The 15,497-nt window shown below is 42.9% G+C and overlaps 1 protein-coding gene; it reads right to left on the bottom strand.

The window, feature by feature from the left end:
• Erich1 (glutamate-rich 1) overlaps window positions 1-15,497 on the bottom strand; it is a gene marked incomplete at its 5' end in the record, with an annotated part of 52,793,804 nt that overhangs the window by 19,344,363 nt on the left and 33,433,944 nt on the right.

Raw genomic sequence — 15,497 nt, 5'->3', positions numbered from 1 at the left:
GAAGCATGAGGGGGATGTTGGGGCGGGGGTGTCAACCGATAAGGAACAAACAACAAAACAAAAAACCAAACCAAAACACAACAAAAACAAAGGTCAGATGCACATAGCTATTCTGGAGCTGAATCCCCACTGTTTAGAGGTCTCCGAGGAATTCTTACAGATGTGCCTAAGCACATCTGCAACTTCACCATTCCAGAGGCTGAGGCAGGAGGATGATGGTAAGTTCCAGGTCGACTAGGTTACCTGGTGAGAGCCTGCCTTAGAATGTTTAAAAATCACTACCGATGTGTTTTGAACCAAGGTCAGTGGGCTCTAAGGTCAGATTGGGCACCTGAGGAGTGATGGGGCTGATGATGGAAGGTGGGTGGTGCCGTTTCCTGAATGCAGCTGACTGTGTGACTCAGGGCAGGAAGGATGAGGAATGCTTCCAACTTAGGTAAGTCCACTCCATCGAAGAACAATGTTCACTCCATATAATAGCAGCGTTACGTAGCCTGCCTCAGTCCCCACTCGTCACTGATGAGCAAGATAGCTGACCTGACTGGGGAGAAGGAAGAGAGACGGCAAGTCCAGCCCTTACACCATCATTTTGTCCCTGAAGGTGGCTTCTGAACCATGCCTCATCTCTCAGGCTAAGGGGCAGTTGATGGAGAACAGAAGGTCTGAGAATGTCATTTGCGGTCTTTGCTTTCTCCTAGACAGTGAAGCAGCTTGCTTCTTCTCTTTTATTATTTTATTTTAGGCAACCTCACCAAACATATCCTCTTCTAGTTTTAAAGAATGCGTGTCATCATGCCTGTTTTTGCCTGGTTCTCTGAGGCTTGCTGAAGCTGTTCTCTTGGCCATCGTCTATAAGTTAGAGAAGTTTTGTTTTCTTGGCTGCCGCTGCTCTTTCCTTTCATGATGTTTCTTGCTTGGTTGACCTGTGTCAGGTTTTCTTTGCCCTCTTCTCTGATCCTAAAACAATAGCTTCGTTTAAGCATTTTCAGCCTTTCCTGTTGAGTTGTACTTCTTTTTCTGTTCACTCTAATTACTGTTTGTATTTTAAGTGGAACAGTTCACTCTGTGTTCCAAACTGGCACACTGGAGTGAGCCACGGACCCTTTACAAGGAAACTCCCTCCTGAAATGAGAGGAAACAAGACACAGAGGAAACGAGAACTGATAACAACCCTTGAGCAGATCCAAGAGTATCTGAAGCCTACCATGGACTTTTTACTGGGTCAGTATGTTCTTCCGTTTAGATGGGCCATTCGAATCAGGTTTCTAAAGAATTCTGCATTTTCTCACAAAATGACTGGGTAGGTCTAGATAGTTTTTTCCACTGGCAGCTCTTTCTTCGTGCTCTGCTCACTGTATCTGTTGGGGGATCATAGCATTCCCTAGAGGCTTTCTGAGACCCTGGGGTTGGGGGGGGGCGCTGGGGGGAGTCCTCCACACTTTAGGGGTTCCTAGATGGAGGAAAGTTTCTAGTTACTGCAAAATGACCTTGAAAGACATCTTAGGGCCCTAGCTCTTCTCTCCCTGTTCTTCTCTCTGCTTCTTCGCCCTCCCCTCTCCTCCTCGTCACCACCCCTACACACAACCCCCCAACCCCATCTCCTCAAACAGCATTAGAAAGACAGCTTGGTTTTACATGGAGGCCTTGTGCTGGGGCTATGGTAACACAGGTCCAAAATCAATGGAGTCAAAAGGCCACAGCCTGAGAGCTCAGTAACCGTGAGCCAACACCAATCTGTCCTCTCATTGGCTTGCTTGGTTTTTACTGTTCACAGCATCGAATCCAGAGCCACAAGTGCACAAAACAAGATCTGTTCCCACTGACAGGCATCCCCCAGCCCATCCCTCCCTTCACAGGTATCTTGGGTATTTTTATCACAGCACAGAGTTAATGCGTTATCTAAATAGTACTTTTGATTTAGAGTTCTTGGATTTCAGTTAAATTTAAAATTTTTACTTTCCACCCTTCAATATTAATTCTATTGTGTGTGTGAGCAGTAAGTGTGACCCATCTAATTTGTGCTTGCCTGGGACTTCAGAATTTGCTTAGATGCTCTCTATGAGTACAAAATAGGAGGAGGAGGAGGAAGAAGAGGAGGAGGAAGAAGAGGAGGAGGAGGAAGAAGAGGAGGAGGAAGAAGAGGAGGAGGAGACAATTTTAGAAAATTTTCATGCACTTAAAATTATGCACTTACATCTGTATAATTTTGTGTTTAAACAATAGTCTATGGCCAGTACTTATGACCAGTGGATTAAGTGTATTAATTGTGCCTTCTGCATCTTACATACCTATTTTAGTTGGCAATAAATTTGCCTATCTTTCTTTGTGCAATGCCATCTTTATTTACGTAGCTCAGGTGACACATTGGCAGCATGCGGATTCCTATCAGAATTTCCTAGACAGCTGCACCTTTTCACTATGAAATATGCCTTTATTTTCTTTTTTCCCCATGGATTCTGTTTTGCCTGACATTAATGCTACACTTGAGGGGTTTTGTTAGCATGCAGCTTCTCAATCTTTTTGAGCCCACTTTGCCACAATTGTACCTCTCATAAGAAGTCTGCAGCAGCTCCAGGCTGTTGGGACTTTCTCCCACATATCAGCAGTAATCAGATGAATGGAATCCACCTACTATCATTACTGCTATACTTGATCTCTAAAAGTAGAAATGAAATCTAATCAATCGATGTTATAATTCTGTGCAGGAACCACTCTAGTCTCTTGAAGATTTTCTTCCATTAGTTCTAGCTGTTCCCTTCTTTTGAAAAGTGCTACACTTTGGGGATCTAGTCCCCAAAACCTTTACTCCCCTGTCTGTCTGCCCATCTTCGTGCCCTTTGAACTAGCATTTCAGACAATTTTATAGCTCTGTTCTCCAGCCCGTCTGTCTGATGCCCGTCTGTTCTTTTAGCACACCTATTGAGTGATTATGGTTTTAATTTCCAAAGTCTCCCGTTGTGCTTTCAAACTGATTTTGCTCCAGGAATGTGTGGTCTCCTGATCCCTCTGAAGACAATCTTCATCCTGCCATTGTCTTGGTGTGCTTCTGTGGTATCCCTTGCTCTCCCCGCTTTCATCTGCTCTGGTGTGTTGAGAATTAGGGCACGGCTTCCTGACAGACTCTGTGCCCTGAGTTTTGCATCCATGTCTGTCTGTATTTAAGGCTCCCTCTTGCCTGTTTGGCAGTGCTGTATTTTAACATAACTTGTTCTAGGAAGGCAGCAAAAAGGCAGGGAGTGTAGCCAAGATGCTGAGCTGATTAGCAAGGGGCATACTGAGTGTGGTCCACACACACCCTACCCTGAGCCGCCTTTAGGAGCTAGAGTCCTACCCACAGCACAGAGGGAGAAGAAGTCACACCCATTATCTCATGATGCCCAGTCTCCATCCTGTGTTCCCTGCATCCCTTGGGATCTGAAAATGCCCTTGAGCCACACCCATAACTGACAATAGACTTCTTCTCTCAGAATTTGGGCTGCTTTTATTCTAATTCATTGTTTTTCCATTTCATTTTGGTTTTTCTCTCATTTTTCAAACTTGGTGGCTCAGAAGAGTTTGCAGGCTCCAGATTCATTCCTAGAATCATTAAGAACTGACTTTTTTGTGACCTAAGTTCCAGAAAGGCTCAGATATATATGTATATGTATATGTGTGTATGTGTATATATTTGCATGTATTATAACAATCATACTTCAAATTTGCTGAGCACTGTCTCTTTAAAAAGCAAGAAAACATTTTCCAATTTGAAGTGAGATGTTTCCTGGAATCATCCCGATCACTGCCTTGCATTCCACGGGGCTTATAATTAATAGTCAAAGCAGCACCTGCCCCAAATCTTAATTGCTTTCTTCCCCGAGAAAGCTGCTGCTGGAGGAGCTGGTGAATTGATTTGTACTATACAACACGGCTGCAAACTTGGCTTTGGAACTCATAAGGCAGAAAATTGAGCACGGCATTTTGGAATTTTTCCCAAGGGAATACGTAACTGTAATTGTCTCAGATACTCCGCGCGGTCTGTACCTGCTAATGAATGAATGAAGGTGGGAACTCCTTTTATCGAGTGCTATTATCTGCCGTCCAGTCCAACACCTGTGTTTGGTGATCAGACGAATGGTCCCTGACCTGAGGGATTAAAAGGGTACTGGTAACTTATCTGATAACAGTAGAAGCATCCTAGAATTCAAGCACCCAATTCAACATTCACCGCCTACAGGGCTGCGCATGAACATTCCCCTGAGATTCCTTATGTTGACAATCCTAACCTTTTATGTGAGGGCACAAAGAGATCGGACCCTCACAGGATAACGATGTCATCGATAGGACCCATGACCTCATAAAGAAGGGGCTGGAGAGCTAGCTCTCTGTCTGCCTCCAGGTGAAGTCATGAGAACATGGCGGTGTACGGCCCAGAATGGAGCCCTCACCAGAACTGGACCACGGTTCGAGCTTCCAGAACCGACAGAAAGAAGTCTCCGTTTGCATCGGTCTCTGGCTCGTCTTTGGGTCGGCTCAAGGTGAAGCACCGCTCAAAGTTTCCTCGCATTCACGTCCACTGCCACTTTGATTTTAGAGAGTCCTTTAGAGGCCTTGAACTCACCTGTGCCAGACAGGAACCGTGCATGTGGGCCCAACAACTCCTCTTCTCTGAACTTCAGCTCTCTTAGCCCACAAAAGCTGGAGAAGACTCAATCACCCACAATGCACACCCTGCTCCCATAAGCAGCAGTGGCAGCAGATTCAAGATGCTGTGGACAAAAATCTATTTTGAAAAAAAAGTATAAAAAAGTGGCAAGTTTATCTATTGCAGTGTAGGTTTTGAAATATTTTTATTACTTAAAAAAACAAATAGAATGTATTTATTTTGAGGGAAAAAGTGTGAAAGAAACTAGAGTGTAGGAGAGAACATTTTTTTATAGCCCTGCTGTGGTTACAGCCTTCAGTACTTAATCAATTGCACTTTAAATGTCCCAGAGGAGGGAAGAAACTTAAGAGAAGCATAAAATGAATTATTTTTTAATGGGCACTTGATTTGTTAGCTCAATTTTTTCGTGTAATGAATTTAGTCTAAAATGGGACTCAGGGCTATTTCCTGTAACAGACTCATTTATTCATGGAGGACGCCTTTCTCGACTTCTCGTGGTTTAGGGCTACTTTTTGTATTTTAAGTCAGGCCTCTCCACATTGCAATGACTATGACTAGTGGTTTGGTACAATTTCACACTTGCTGGGCACAAGGCCCACTGTTCTGTGACTGGCTTAGCACTTGTGTGTTTACTGATCCTAGATTGCAGAAACAGAGATCAGGAAAAAGCACAGATTCCAGCCAAGTGTCTAACTGATCTTCATTGCCTGTTCTCCAGAAGCCAAGCTTTCAAATGTGGTTTCCTTCCAACGGGTGAATTTACTCCCTTTCTCCTAGGCTCCTAGATGAGAGAGGCACAGAGGATTGAATAAGGAGCAGAGAGCTCCCCCAACACTGAAGAAAAAGTGTGAGGGTCATTTGGACTGTGCACTTCATTAAATGACCAAATGAAGTAATTAGACTCAAAGAAGACCAGAGAGGGCTATGGAATGGGAGAGCTCCTGGGTCCCACCACAGCCCAGGTCTTCCTGTTAGCCTGACACTCCCTCTGAACAAGCGAGCCCGTCATGATTAGATGCCCTAAAGGATCTGTCATAAAATGAACGTGAGCTCATTAATTCAGTGACAGTCTTCAGACTCCCAGTTCAGTTCCCCGTGTTAATGAAACCCGCACACAAGCTGACAGTAGCGTGAAAATTAGCTGTCATATTTATGGTTTTCCACAACCTTTCCCTCTGAGAGTTCTAACACAATGACAGGGATTTCCCAGTAGTCTGCTACTTTATTTCTGTGGATTTATTTGAGATGTCAGTAAAGACAAGATGTGAGGTTTTTAAAAAAAAAAAGTGTGTATTTTTACAAGAGACTAGTTATTTGATGCTCCAAAAATGTCTCCTCTTGAATAAAAGGGAGGTCATGTACTGCATGGTCTCCTTATTCATAGGAAGGCCATGCAAAAGTGTATAGATTAGAGTGGATGTGGTGCTGAATGCCTGTAATCCTAGAATTTGACAAGTGGAAGCAGAAGGATTGCTGCAAATTCAAGGCCAAGCTGACCGAAAAAGCAAACGGTGTGCAGCCAGACCTATACAGCAAGGCTGTGCCTCAAACAAACAAACAAACCAACCCATAACCAAGCAAACAGAAAACATAATAAAGCAAACAAATACATGATGCTCAAGCATAAACCTCCAAAATTATTAAATATATTCACCATATCATGTGGCATGTGTACCGCAAATACTGATGCATTTTATATAACCGTGTTATACAAAATTATATAATTAGTTTTCAGACTCAGTTTACTTGCAGTTTTTTGCAAAAAGCAATCTGAGATGAATAGTTTATTTCTATAATAATAAAAAGTATACTTATACTTTTTAAAAAATTGTATGTTTATGAGTGTGTTTATGTATGTACACTTGCATACATGCAATATTTTGAAGTACACAATTAATTATTGTTGAACAGTATTCCCATTCTGCTATAAAACAAAACTTCCTCCTGTAATAAGACTTTCTTCTTTATTACCATCCTTTCTCCATCACCCACCTCTCTGGTACTCTGATAGTTTCTATCAAAACTATTATAGTCTCAAACCATGATTCCAGGTTCTACATCTAAACAAGAACATGTGGTATGTCATTCTACATAATGTAACATCCTGTGTTACTGCAAATTGGCAAATTGCTGAATTTTGTTCCTCTAGGAATATAATCTAAAATAAATTCTTTATTCTCCAACTTGCTTTTGGTCATGCTATTTTATGATAGCAGTCTAAACCCAACTAAGACAGAAATTGATACCAGGAGTGGGGTACTACTGAAAGACCAGTCCATGTTGACTGGGGGATGATAATGGAGGTGTTTTAGAATTTAGGGTTGGAAAAGCCATTGACTAATCAGAGTTTAGTGGTGGGCTACTCTGTGGAAAACTGGAAGATACAAATGCTGAAAGCAATGAGGAAGCTGGAGGCTGGGCTTGTGAAATTTCAGAGGGAAGCAAAGACTTGATCAGGACTATTTGAGAGGTATTTTGCATTAATAATCTAAAGTTCTGGTCATCTGGGGCTGAAAATTTGACTGTAATTTGTACACCACAGAACCACTAAAGTAAACCCTTTATGAAGTGGATTATCAGCTATGATTAATGTCAGTATTCCAATGTCACTGAATTATTATTTCCTTGGGATCAGAACATGGAAGCTGCGATCCAGAAGCTGTAAATAGTATTGTACAGTCTCTGATAACCACAGTTGTACTTGGTGATATGTAAGAGTCTCCCAGGTAAGGTTTTAAAGGTATGAAGGTCATGGAGAGCCACTGATGCTTGACACTGTGAGAGACAAGGGAGAGGGCATTGATGAAAGTACAGCTTCAGTTGCAGTAGAAAGCCCAGGCAAGACTGAAGGGGTCATGGAGAAAGGTTCAAACTTGGCAGCATGTAGCAGGATCAGAGTCCCCAAAGAGAGACCAGGAGAGGATTTGGTGAAGGCACATCCCAGTTGTAGTAGAGGTTAATTTTGGAGATGCCAGTACTATGAGACTATCATCAAGGAGAGCATGAGCTGTAGAGTGGATGTGTCTAACTGTAAGAGAGAAGCTGTGTGTGTGCTTCACAGAGTAGAGCTGAAGAAATGTCACTGCCAAGGTCCTTTGGAGCCCAGGCGTTTGTGGGTGAGTCCCAGATGCCAAGAATCATACCTTTTAGACTATAAAGTTTTGTTTAATTCTGACAGTGCCCTGGTTATCCCCTCTTGAGGTGATAAGGTATAATATTTTTTAACAAGGCCTGATAGTTGAGAGACTTTGAAATTGGATAAGGGGGGGGGAGAGAGAGAGAGAGAGAGAGAGAGAGAGAGAGAGAGACTTTAAATATTTTAGATAGATTTTGAACTTTGAAAGAAACTTTGAATGTTTTAAAGAGACTGAGCTTTAAAAGTGTTTGAATTTTTAAAGGCTGTAGGAGTTTTAAAAGTTGATATGACTTTAATGAATATTTGCAAACCATCTTGGAGATAGGAAAAAAGGAAAGATTGTTGACTTAGTTAGGATTACTGTTGCTATGATGAAACACTGTGACCAAATTGAGCTGGGGAGGAAAGGGTTTACTTAGAATACACTTTCATATCACTGTTCATTATTGAATGAAATCAGGACAGGAAATCAAACAGGGCAGAAACCTGGAGGCAGGAGCTGATGCAGAGGGCAAGGAAGATGCTGCTTACTCATTCGCTCTCAACATTCTTATCTTCCAAGCTCCTACAGAACAGATCTCTTCCCTGCTCTCTCAAAACACAGGTTTTTCTTCTAGCCCTATGTTACAAAGTTATCCCACAATCCTCCCCAAAAAACTATGGTCAGGTCTGTCACAACAAAACCCACTCCTAGAAGCAAAATCTGCATTAGTCAGGGTTCCCCTGAGGAAAAGAACTTATAGAATGTATCTTAATCTCTCTCGAGAAATACATATATATATATATATATATATATATATATATATATATTATGCAATATAGATGAGAGATAAATAGATAGATCCTGCTTTTAAAAGAAATCTCTATACTGTTTGCCATAATAACTGTCCTAATTTAGTCCATTTCTTCACCAGAGCTATTTACAGTTGATGCCAGGATTGACAGTCAGGTCAGTGGATTCCAAGTACTGTTGAATGAATTTTGGCACCTAATTGTGTCTCTTCCTGAATGTAATCCAGTTGTAACTGACTTTTATTTTTCTATGTCATCCCAAAGTTACCGAGGAAGCTCATAAGACTGCTTAAAGAGCCATGCTCCACCTTGTTGATGTTTTTGTTTGCTAGATAGTTTTTAATTGAAAAAAAGTTAACTACTTATGATTGGAAAGTGGATGTCATTGCCCTTTCTTGGATGAGCAAAACACAATAGTAGTTTATACCTGTATATTTGTTTTTCCCAGGCATTTGTGTTTTTAATAGTTTGGGGCTCAATGAGTTAAAGAAGAGGGTCTAAATCAAGGTGATATTATCCTCGTGAGGGTGCTTGGCCCAGAGGCAGTTAGAGCATAGGCAGGGCGCAGTGCCACTGGGGAGTGAGAAGCCAGAGTCAAGTGGTAAACAGACCCTTGAGTTCAGGTGTACTGTGCCTGGAAGCACAATGCAGCCTCCTCAACAGATAATTGAAAAGATCAACTGTGTCACGGTTGGGTACCCTGTGATAGACCACAGAATGACAGAGCATGAGGCTAGAGGCTGGAGGAGACACTGGGCTGATGGTCTGAGTAAATATCCCTGCTCTTCTGAAGGTCAGACTCTTGGTTGTGAAAGCTGGAAAGATACCTCTTCCTAGACTTCTTTATCCGTGAAGAGAAACATCAGTGACTTGAATGAAGGTGTGTCACCAGTTGGCTGTGCAGTGGAAGCCTCTCCCCATTCTGCCCACTCTCTACATGTGCACTCTCTCCTCTTCTACTCCTGATTCATGTACCCTCCTTCTTAAATCACCCTTATCCCATTTAGGATAACTCCCTCAAATACTATTTACTATGACTCACCAATGATCTCCATCCGAAAGATGGAGAACTGAAGAGTATTTCTTAATGAAGACTGCTGAATGCTTCTTTAAATTAAGGAATTTCAATGGCAGGAGCCGATAACAACTATCCCACACCCTCCCCCCAACCCTATCCCCGCCAACATTCACAGAGAGATGTATATTTCAAAAGGCTGTCTCCTCTTTCCCGTGTACTATTAGAAGAAACACATAGCATATCCCCTTTGAAGTCTTTTCATTAAGAGGAGAAGGCAGAGGGGACTAGTTGGGGGAAGAACGAGAAAAGGGACGTTCCTCAAAGGCAATTTCTAGACAGATGACTTGATTTAGGGCCCTGATATGCCCTCTGCTTTTTGACAGTCTGAATTAATTCAGCAGAACAGAAACAAAGAGGGTTCTAAAATAGCAAATTGTGGCCAGGACTGGGGGTAATGAGATCTGCTCCGAACAATGTGCTTACTGTATATGAGTGTTTCAGATGATGACCAGACCATATACACAAACATCTTTGTTCTGTGAGGCTTGTTCTAATCTTAGAAGCATATTAAACCTTGTGTTCTTGTCAGCATGGGAAGACTCGCTCCTTCCTGAGGAGTGGGAGAGGACTGCATGTCAAGCAGTCTGTGGCTGAGGTTGCCATGACAGAGTCTATGCCGGAAGTGATGGCCGTTCCCTCTTTGTGTGGTCAGCACTGGTTAGTCACTGAGGCCTGTGTCTGCTGGAGCCCAGACAAGACCTCAGAAATCACACATTCCATTTGTCTCTGATCGCACTGTGGACTAGAAGGACTTGTGGTCAAAGGGATTTCATGTTGGTTTTGTAATAGGTGATTGAGATAGACTCTTGCATAGCCCAGGTTAGCTCCAAATTCATTATGCATCAGAGAATGACTTTTGAACTTCAAATCTCCTGCTTCTATCTCCCAAGTGCTGAGATCACAGAGGCAAACCAGCTTGCCTGGCTAGAGGATTTTAAAGTCCTAATTTCACGCATACCACAGCCTAACAGCCCACTGTGTGCAAAGATAGGAACACTAAGCAACCAGATGATTCTTACGGCACCAGAAGTTCCAGGATATCCTGATCAATACAGCACTAAATGTGAACAGCTGGAGAAAATACAAAAGTATTTCCAGGTATATCCTCCCGGAAGTGCGAATGCCTGACAGAGGGGACCAAGCTGGACCATGTTCAAAGAAACCCAAGAAGCCACTGTGATACTGTGAACTGTGCGTTAGTTGTGCAGTGGCTCAGGAAAGTGATAGGTCAAGGACAATCCAGGCTGGCATTGAGGTCTGGGGGGAATGCTGGACTTCCGTCAAGTATGGTGCAAAAGTGCTGGCTGGTGCTTAGCGGGAGAGTAAGGTGATCTGGCTTCGGATTTAGAAGGGACTGGATCAGTGGAAGAAGGCGGAGCAGGAACTCATGCAGGCAGAGCATCCATAGCTCACACGGAAGTCCACGGGAGGTTATGAGTAGAGCAGCTACTGTTGTTAGACAGTGACAAGTTCCGGAGTGTTTGCTGGGTGTAGCGCCAAGCCCTCCTGCTGGTGTAGGTAGAGGTAAGGAAGTGGGGACTGAAGGGTTCAGATTTGAACCTTTAAGTAAGTGAAGTCCGGAGCGGATGGAGATTCAGAAATGGTGAAAAGCAGACTTTTTTCTTTTTTCTTTCTTTCTTTTTTCTTTTCTTTTCCTTTTTTTTTTTTTTTTTTGGCATTTGAGTGGGTAGAACGTGTAGGAGTGGACATCATCTGCCTGTTCTACATGCTCTATACTATATAGCTAAACATAGTTAACTCTGTCACACAGTGGGTAGCAGCTTCCCTCACTGACATTATATTTAGACGTGTAAAGAAAATTAGTCACCTTTACGACAGTGTTTTTTTTTTAACATAACCAAGACTAAACCTTCTTAAATAAGTTGGTGGGAAGTAGCATTTGGTTTTCTTTCTTTCTCTCTCTCTTTCTTTCTTTCTTTCTTTCTTCCTTCCTTCCTTCCTTCCTTTCTTCCTTCCTTCCTTTCTTTCAGCTTTGTGTGCAAAGAGGTTCTCCATAAATGCACTTGTGTGGAAGCAGGGTCGATCACTAAGGAGGACAAGAGGACCCTTTTCCTCTAGATCACATGAGAATCGTTTGTGAAACCAGTGGCTGCACGCCTTTCTCCATCCATCCATCTCCAGAAGCTGAATTGCATGGAGGACTGCCCTTCCTGCAAAGCAGAGAGAGGGAGACAGGTGAGCAACCAATCACAAAGCCCTGGGAAGAAGCCAGGGTGAATTCCTTAGGTTTTCCTTCAGAAACATACCCCAGATGAAAAAGTCTTCCAAAAATTCAAGCAGATTCGGTGAAACGATGCGTGAATGAATGAATGTATGAATGAGCGAACAACTCCCCTCACCTGGAAAGGCTGCTCTCTTCAGCTGAGAGGCAGAAGACGGGAAGCCCAGCAAGGCAGAAATCCTGCAGACAATCACTGTTCTCCTCCAGACAAACACTGCAGAGAGATTGCAGCCGCACCCCACCCATGGGAAGGGCTAGTTGTATCTCCCTGATTTTGTGTTGAAACCCTGCTCTCCAATGAGATGGCGTAGACAGTGGGTGCCCAGGTGGTAATTAGATTAGATGAGCCCACAAAGGAGGCGATTTTATAAATAGGACCAGTGCCTTTCCGAGAGGCCCAAAAGAACTTACCACTACACTAATATGTGAAGACAAAAGAGAAGATAGTGGTCTATAACCAGAAGAGAGCCCTTATCAGTCCTTACCAGAAATCATAGTATTTGTAGGTAAAGGTAGCTAACATACTACCAGAGAATCTCCTAAAAGAATAACTACACAAAGTCTCTAAACAGATGACTGGGTTAAATAAAGACCCTTGGAACATTCAGTCAGAAGCAACAAGAAAAACCAAGGGTTAATGTAATAGATTTTCCTTCTCCCTTTCTATATAATAGTTCATGCTTGATGGTTGGGATTTGGGTCTTTGGAGTGGTTCTAGACACACTGGGGAAATGTTTCGGGCAGTAGCAAAGACAAGGGATAGGGAGGAGCTCAGATTTCTGCTCCTCAGTCACACAGTGGAAGTAGGCAATCCAGCACACGGTGCTTCCGTATGCAGGCATACAGCGTGACAGAGGTAGCCACCAAAACAGCTATACAGACAGATGTGCCCAATTAGGATAAATGATAATCCAGGAAAATGTCATGGAAGAAGAATACACAGATTTCATGAGACCAATCCAAGTAGGATCCTAAAAGGTGATTGAGGACTAGGGTATTTCCATCACAGGAGCCTTGAGACTAAATTTCGGAGTAAAAAGTAACTGAAATGTACTACTGATCGCATGACTGCATTTATGCAATACTCATAAAAAAAATAGGAGTGGAAAAGACATTAGAGTTTTTCAGGAGCTAAAGAGGTGGTGAGATGGTTGCCAAGTGAGCTGGCTACAGTGACATTTGCAGTGATCGGTATGTCCTGTATCTTAACCGTGACAATGTCAACCAATATCCAGTTGGGGCATTAGACTCTATAGCTTGCCAGTGACCTTTGGAGAAAACCGGTACTTGAGATATCTTTGTTTATTTTTTTTAAAGCTCTACATATGTATCTGTGTTCATCTCAGAACAATAAGGTCCATTGAAAAGCTTATTATAATTTTTTTTGCAAATAATATGATGTAAATACTGGATGGAACTGGAGGTCTAGAAGGACATCAGTACTGATATTCTAGTACAAAACCCATATTCATATTCATATTCATATTCATATTCGAGATTCTCTCCTCTGTGTGTGTGTGTGTGTGTATACAATGTGTGTGCATGTGTGTTCAGATGTGTGGGGTGGGTACAAATATATGTGTGCCACAGTACATGTGTGGAGATCGAAGGACAGCTTCTGCTCTAAGTCCTTAGCTTTCACCTTGGTTGGGACAGGCCCTCATCTCTTTCTGCTGCACACTCCAGGCTTTCTGGCTTGCACGCTCCTGGGAATTCTTCTGTGTCCTCATAGAAGCACTCAGATCACAGACGTGCATTCTACCATGCCAGGCCCTGCTAGGATTCTAGGGATTGAAACTCACATCTCCCCACTAAACTATCACCCTGGCCCCAAGGCAGCATCCAGCTAATCATTTCATTTCATTTGCAAGTACACTAAAATGTGTAATTAGATAAAGAAAAGACATCATGCATTAATGATTTACAAAGTAAAAGCTAGACTATCCAATTCTCAAAGAAATCCGCTACAATAATCTGTCAAGACTGTGAAAGAACTCACAGCATGAGCTGCATCCAAACTGTACTTAATAAGGGAGTGTCATTGTAGAAAGAGAGAGAGCTTTACCTTATGAAGTCTATAAGATTTTGTATAAGATCTTGCCTTTACGAATGTGGTTACATGTCCTACCTCTGAAAACACAACTGACACCTAATGGGTGTTCAGTGAATGTCTGTGGACGATCCCATGATGGTTCTTGCTTCACCCACTAGGGTGTTGTCATTCCAAGTCTAGAAATTTGCATTTGATTCTTGAAGCAGAGTAGAGAAGGGCAAGGAGGTACACCAAGCAAGCATAGGTAGCATAGTCAAAGAGGCGAAAGAGCGCCTCACGTATCTCTCCTGTCATCGTTTGCTAGTTGATGAAGATGTGTAAAGAAAACACCAAGTATACAGCTCCAGTAGCTTTGAATCCTTGCAGATATTTTTCTAACAATATGGAGCAAGATTCTGCTATGGGTGCCTTCTTGTCTCATGAAAAGGAGGGGCTTTTTCTGTGGTTTATTTTTATCATCTATTATGTATATCTGTGTCTGATGTGTGTGTGTGTGTGTGTGTGTGTGTGTGTGTGTGTACACGCATGCACACATGTGCACAGGGTACCCTTGCAAACCAGAAGAGGGAGTTGTATCTCCAAGAGCTGGCATCACAGGCTATTGTGAACTGCACAACCTGAGTAGTAGGACTCCAATTCTTTTTTTTTTTTTTTTTTTTTTTTGGTTCTTTTTTTTCGGAGCTGGGGACCGAACCCAGGGCCTTGCGCTTCCTAGGTAAGCGCTCTACAGGACTCCAATTCTTAAAATCGGAGCTACCTCTCCAGGCTGAAATGCATTTCTTTGATGCCATTGATCTAGCCATCTCTTTTTTCCAGAATTCTCTCAACCTAGGAGGACAGTGACAACAGAATGATGGGTTAGTGGAAGCTGCAAGTTGGGAGGAGGCAGCCGGAGCAGCACTGGTAGACCCTCGAAGGCCTTAAGTGTCAGCTGGTGCACATGGGCTTCCCCCAAGGATCTCTTGCGAGCCATACCACCATGCCAATGACCTCTCTCCTGTTGCTTTTCCTGTCCCTGATGCTAAGAGTTCATGGCCTTTGCCATTGGACATTGTTTGAGTCCCATCAGCCTGTTTTACCTGCTGTCTCACATAAGCCAACATTAACCTGGCAGGTAGATGTGGAGCTTATGAGAATGGCCCTATGGAGTGGGCCTGACTGGTGTAAGAACCAAAAGCATGAGAAGGGAACTAAGGGCACCTAGAAGGTGTAGTCAGAGAAGGGGTCATAGGTCTGGATTCCCACTGGGCTAAGCAGGAACAGAAGGGGCCTCTAGACTAGCATTGCTGAATTGTCAGGAGTGTACCCTGGTGCTCCTTGGATGTTTCTAGGGGATGCTGTGCTTCTGTTAAGAAATGCAAGCCCAGTATAAGAAAGGCTCGATATGCTGCCAGTGTTGTGATTTCCTCAGAACATGAAGATGCCCAGACCAGGAGCAAGACAGGACTCACAGGAGCTGGGAAGTGTCTACAGCACTCCAGCTTCAATTAGTTATTAGCTACCTTTTGTTTATGACAAGGATTACTGCTTTCTGCTTGGTGTGACATTTTCAAT

This window comes from Rattus norvegicus, chromosome 16 (assembly GCF_021556685.1).
Source record: "Rattus norvegicus strain SHRSP/BbbUtx chromosome 16, alternate assembly SHRSP_T2T, whole genome shotgun sequence".
NCBI classification, from domain to species: Eukaryota; Metazoa; Chordata; class Mammalia; order Rodentia; family Muridae; genus Rattus; species Rattus norvegicus.
Note: the sequence above shows the minus strand (reverse complement) of the source record. Positions and strands in the feature narration are given on the sequence as shown.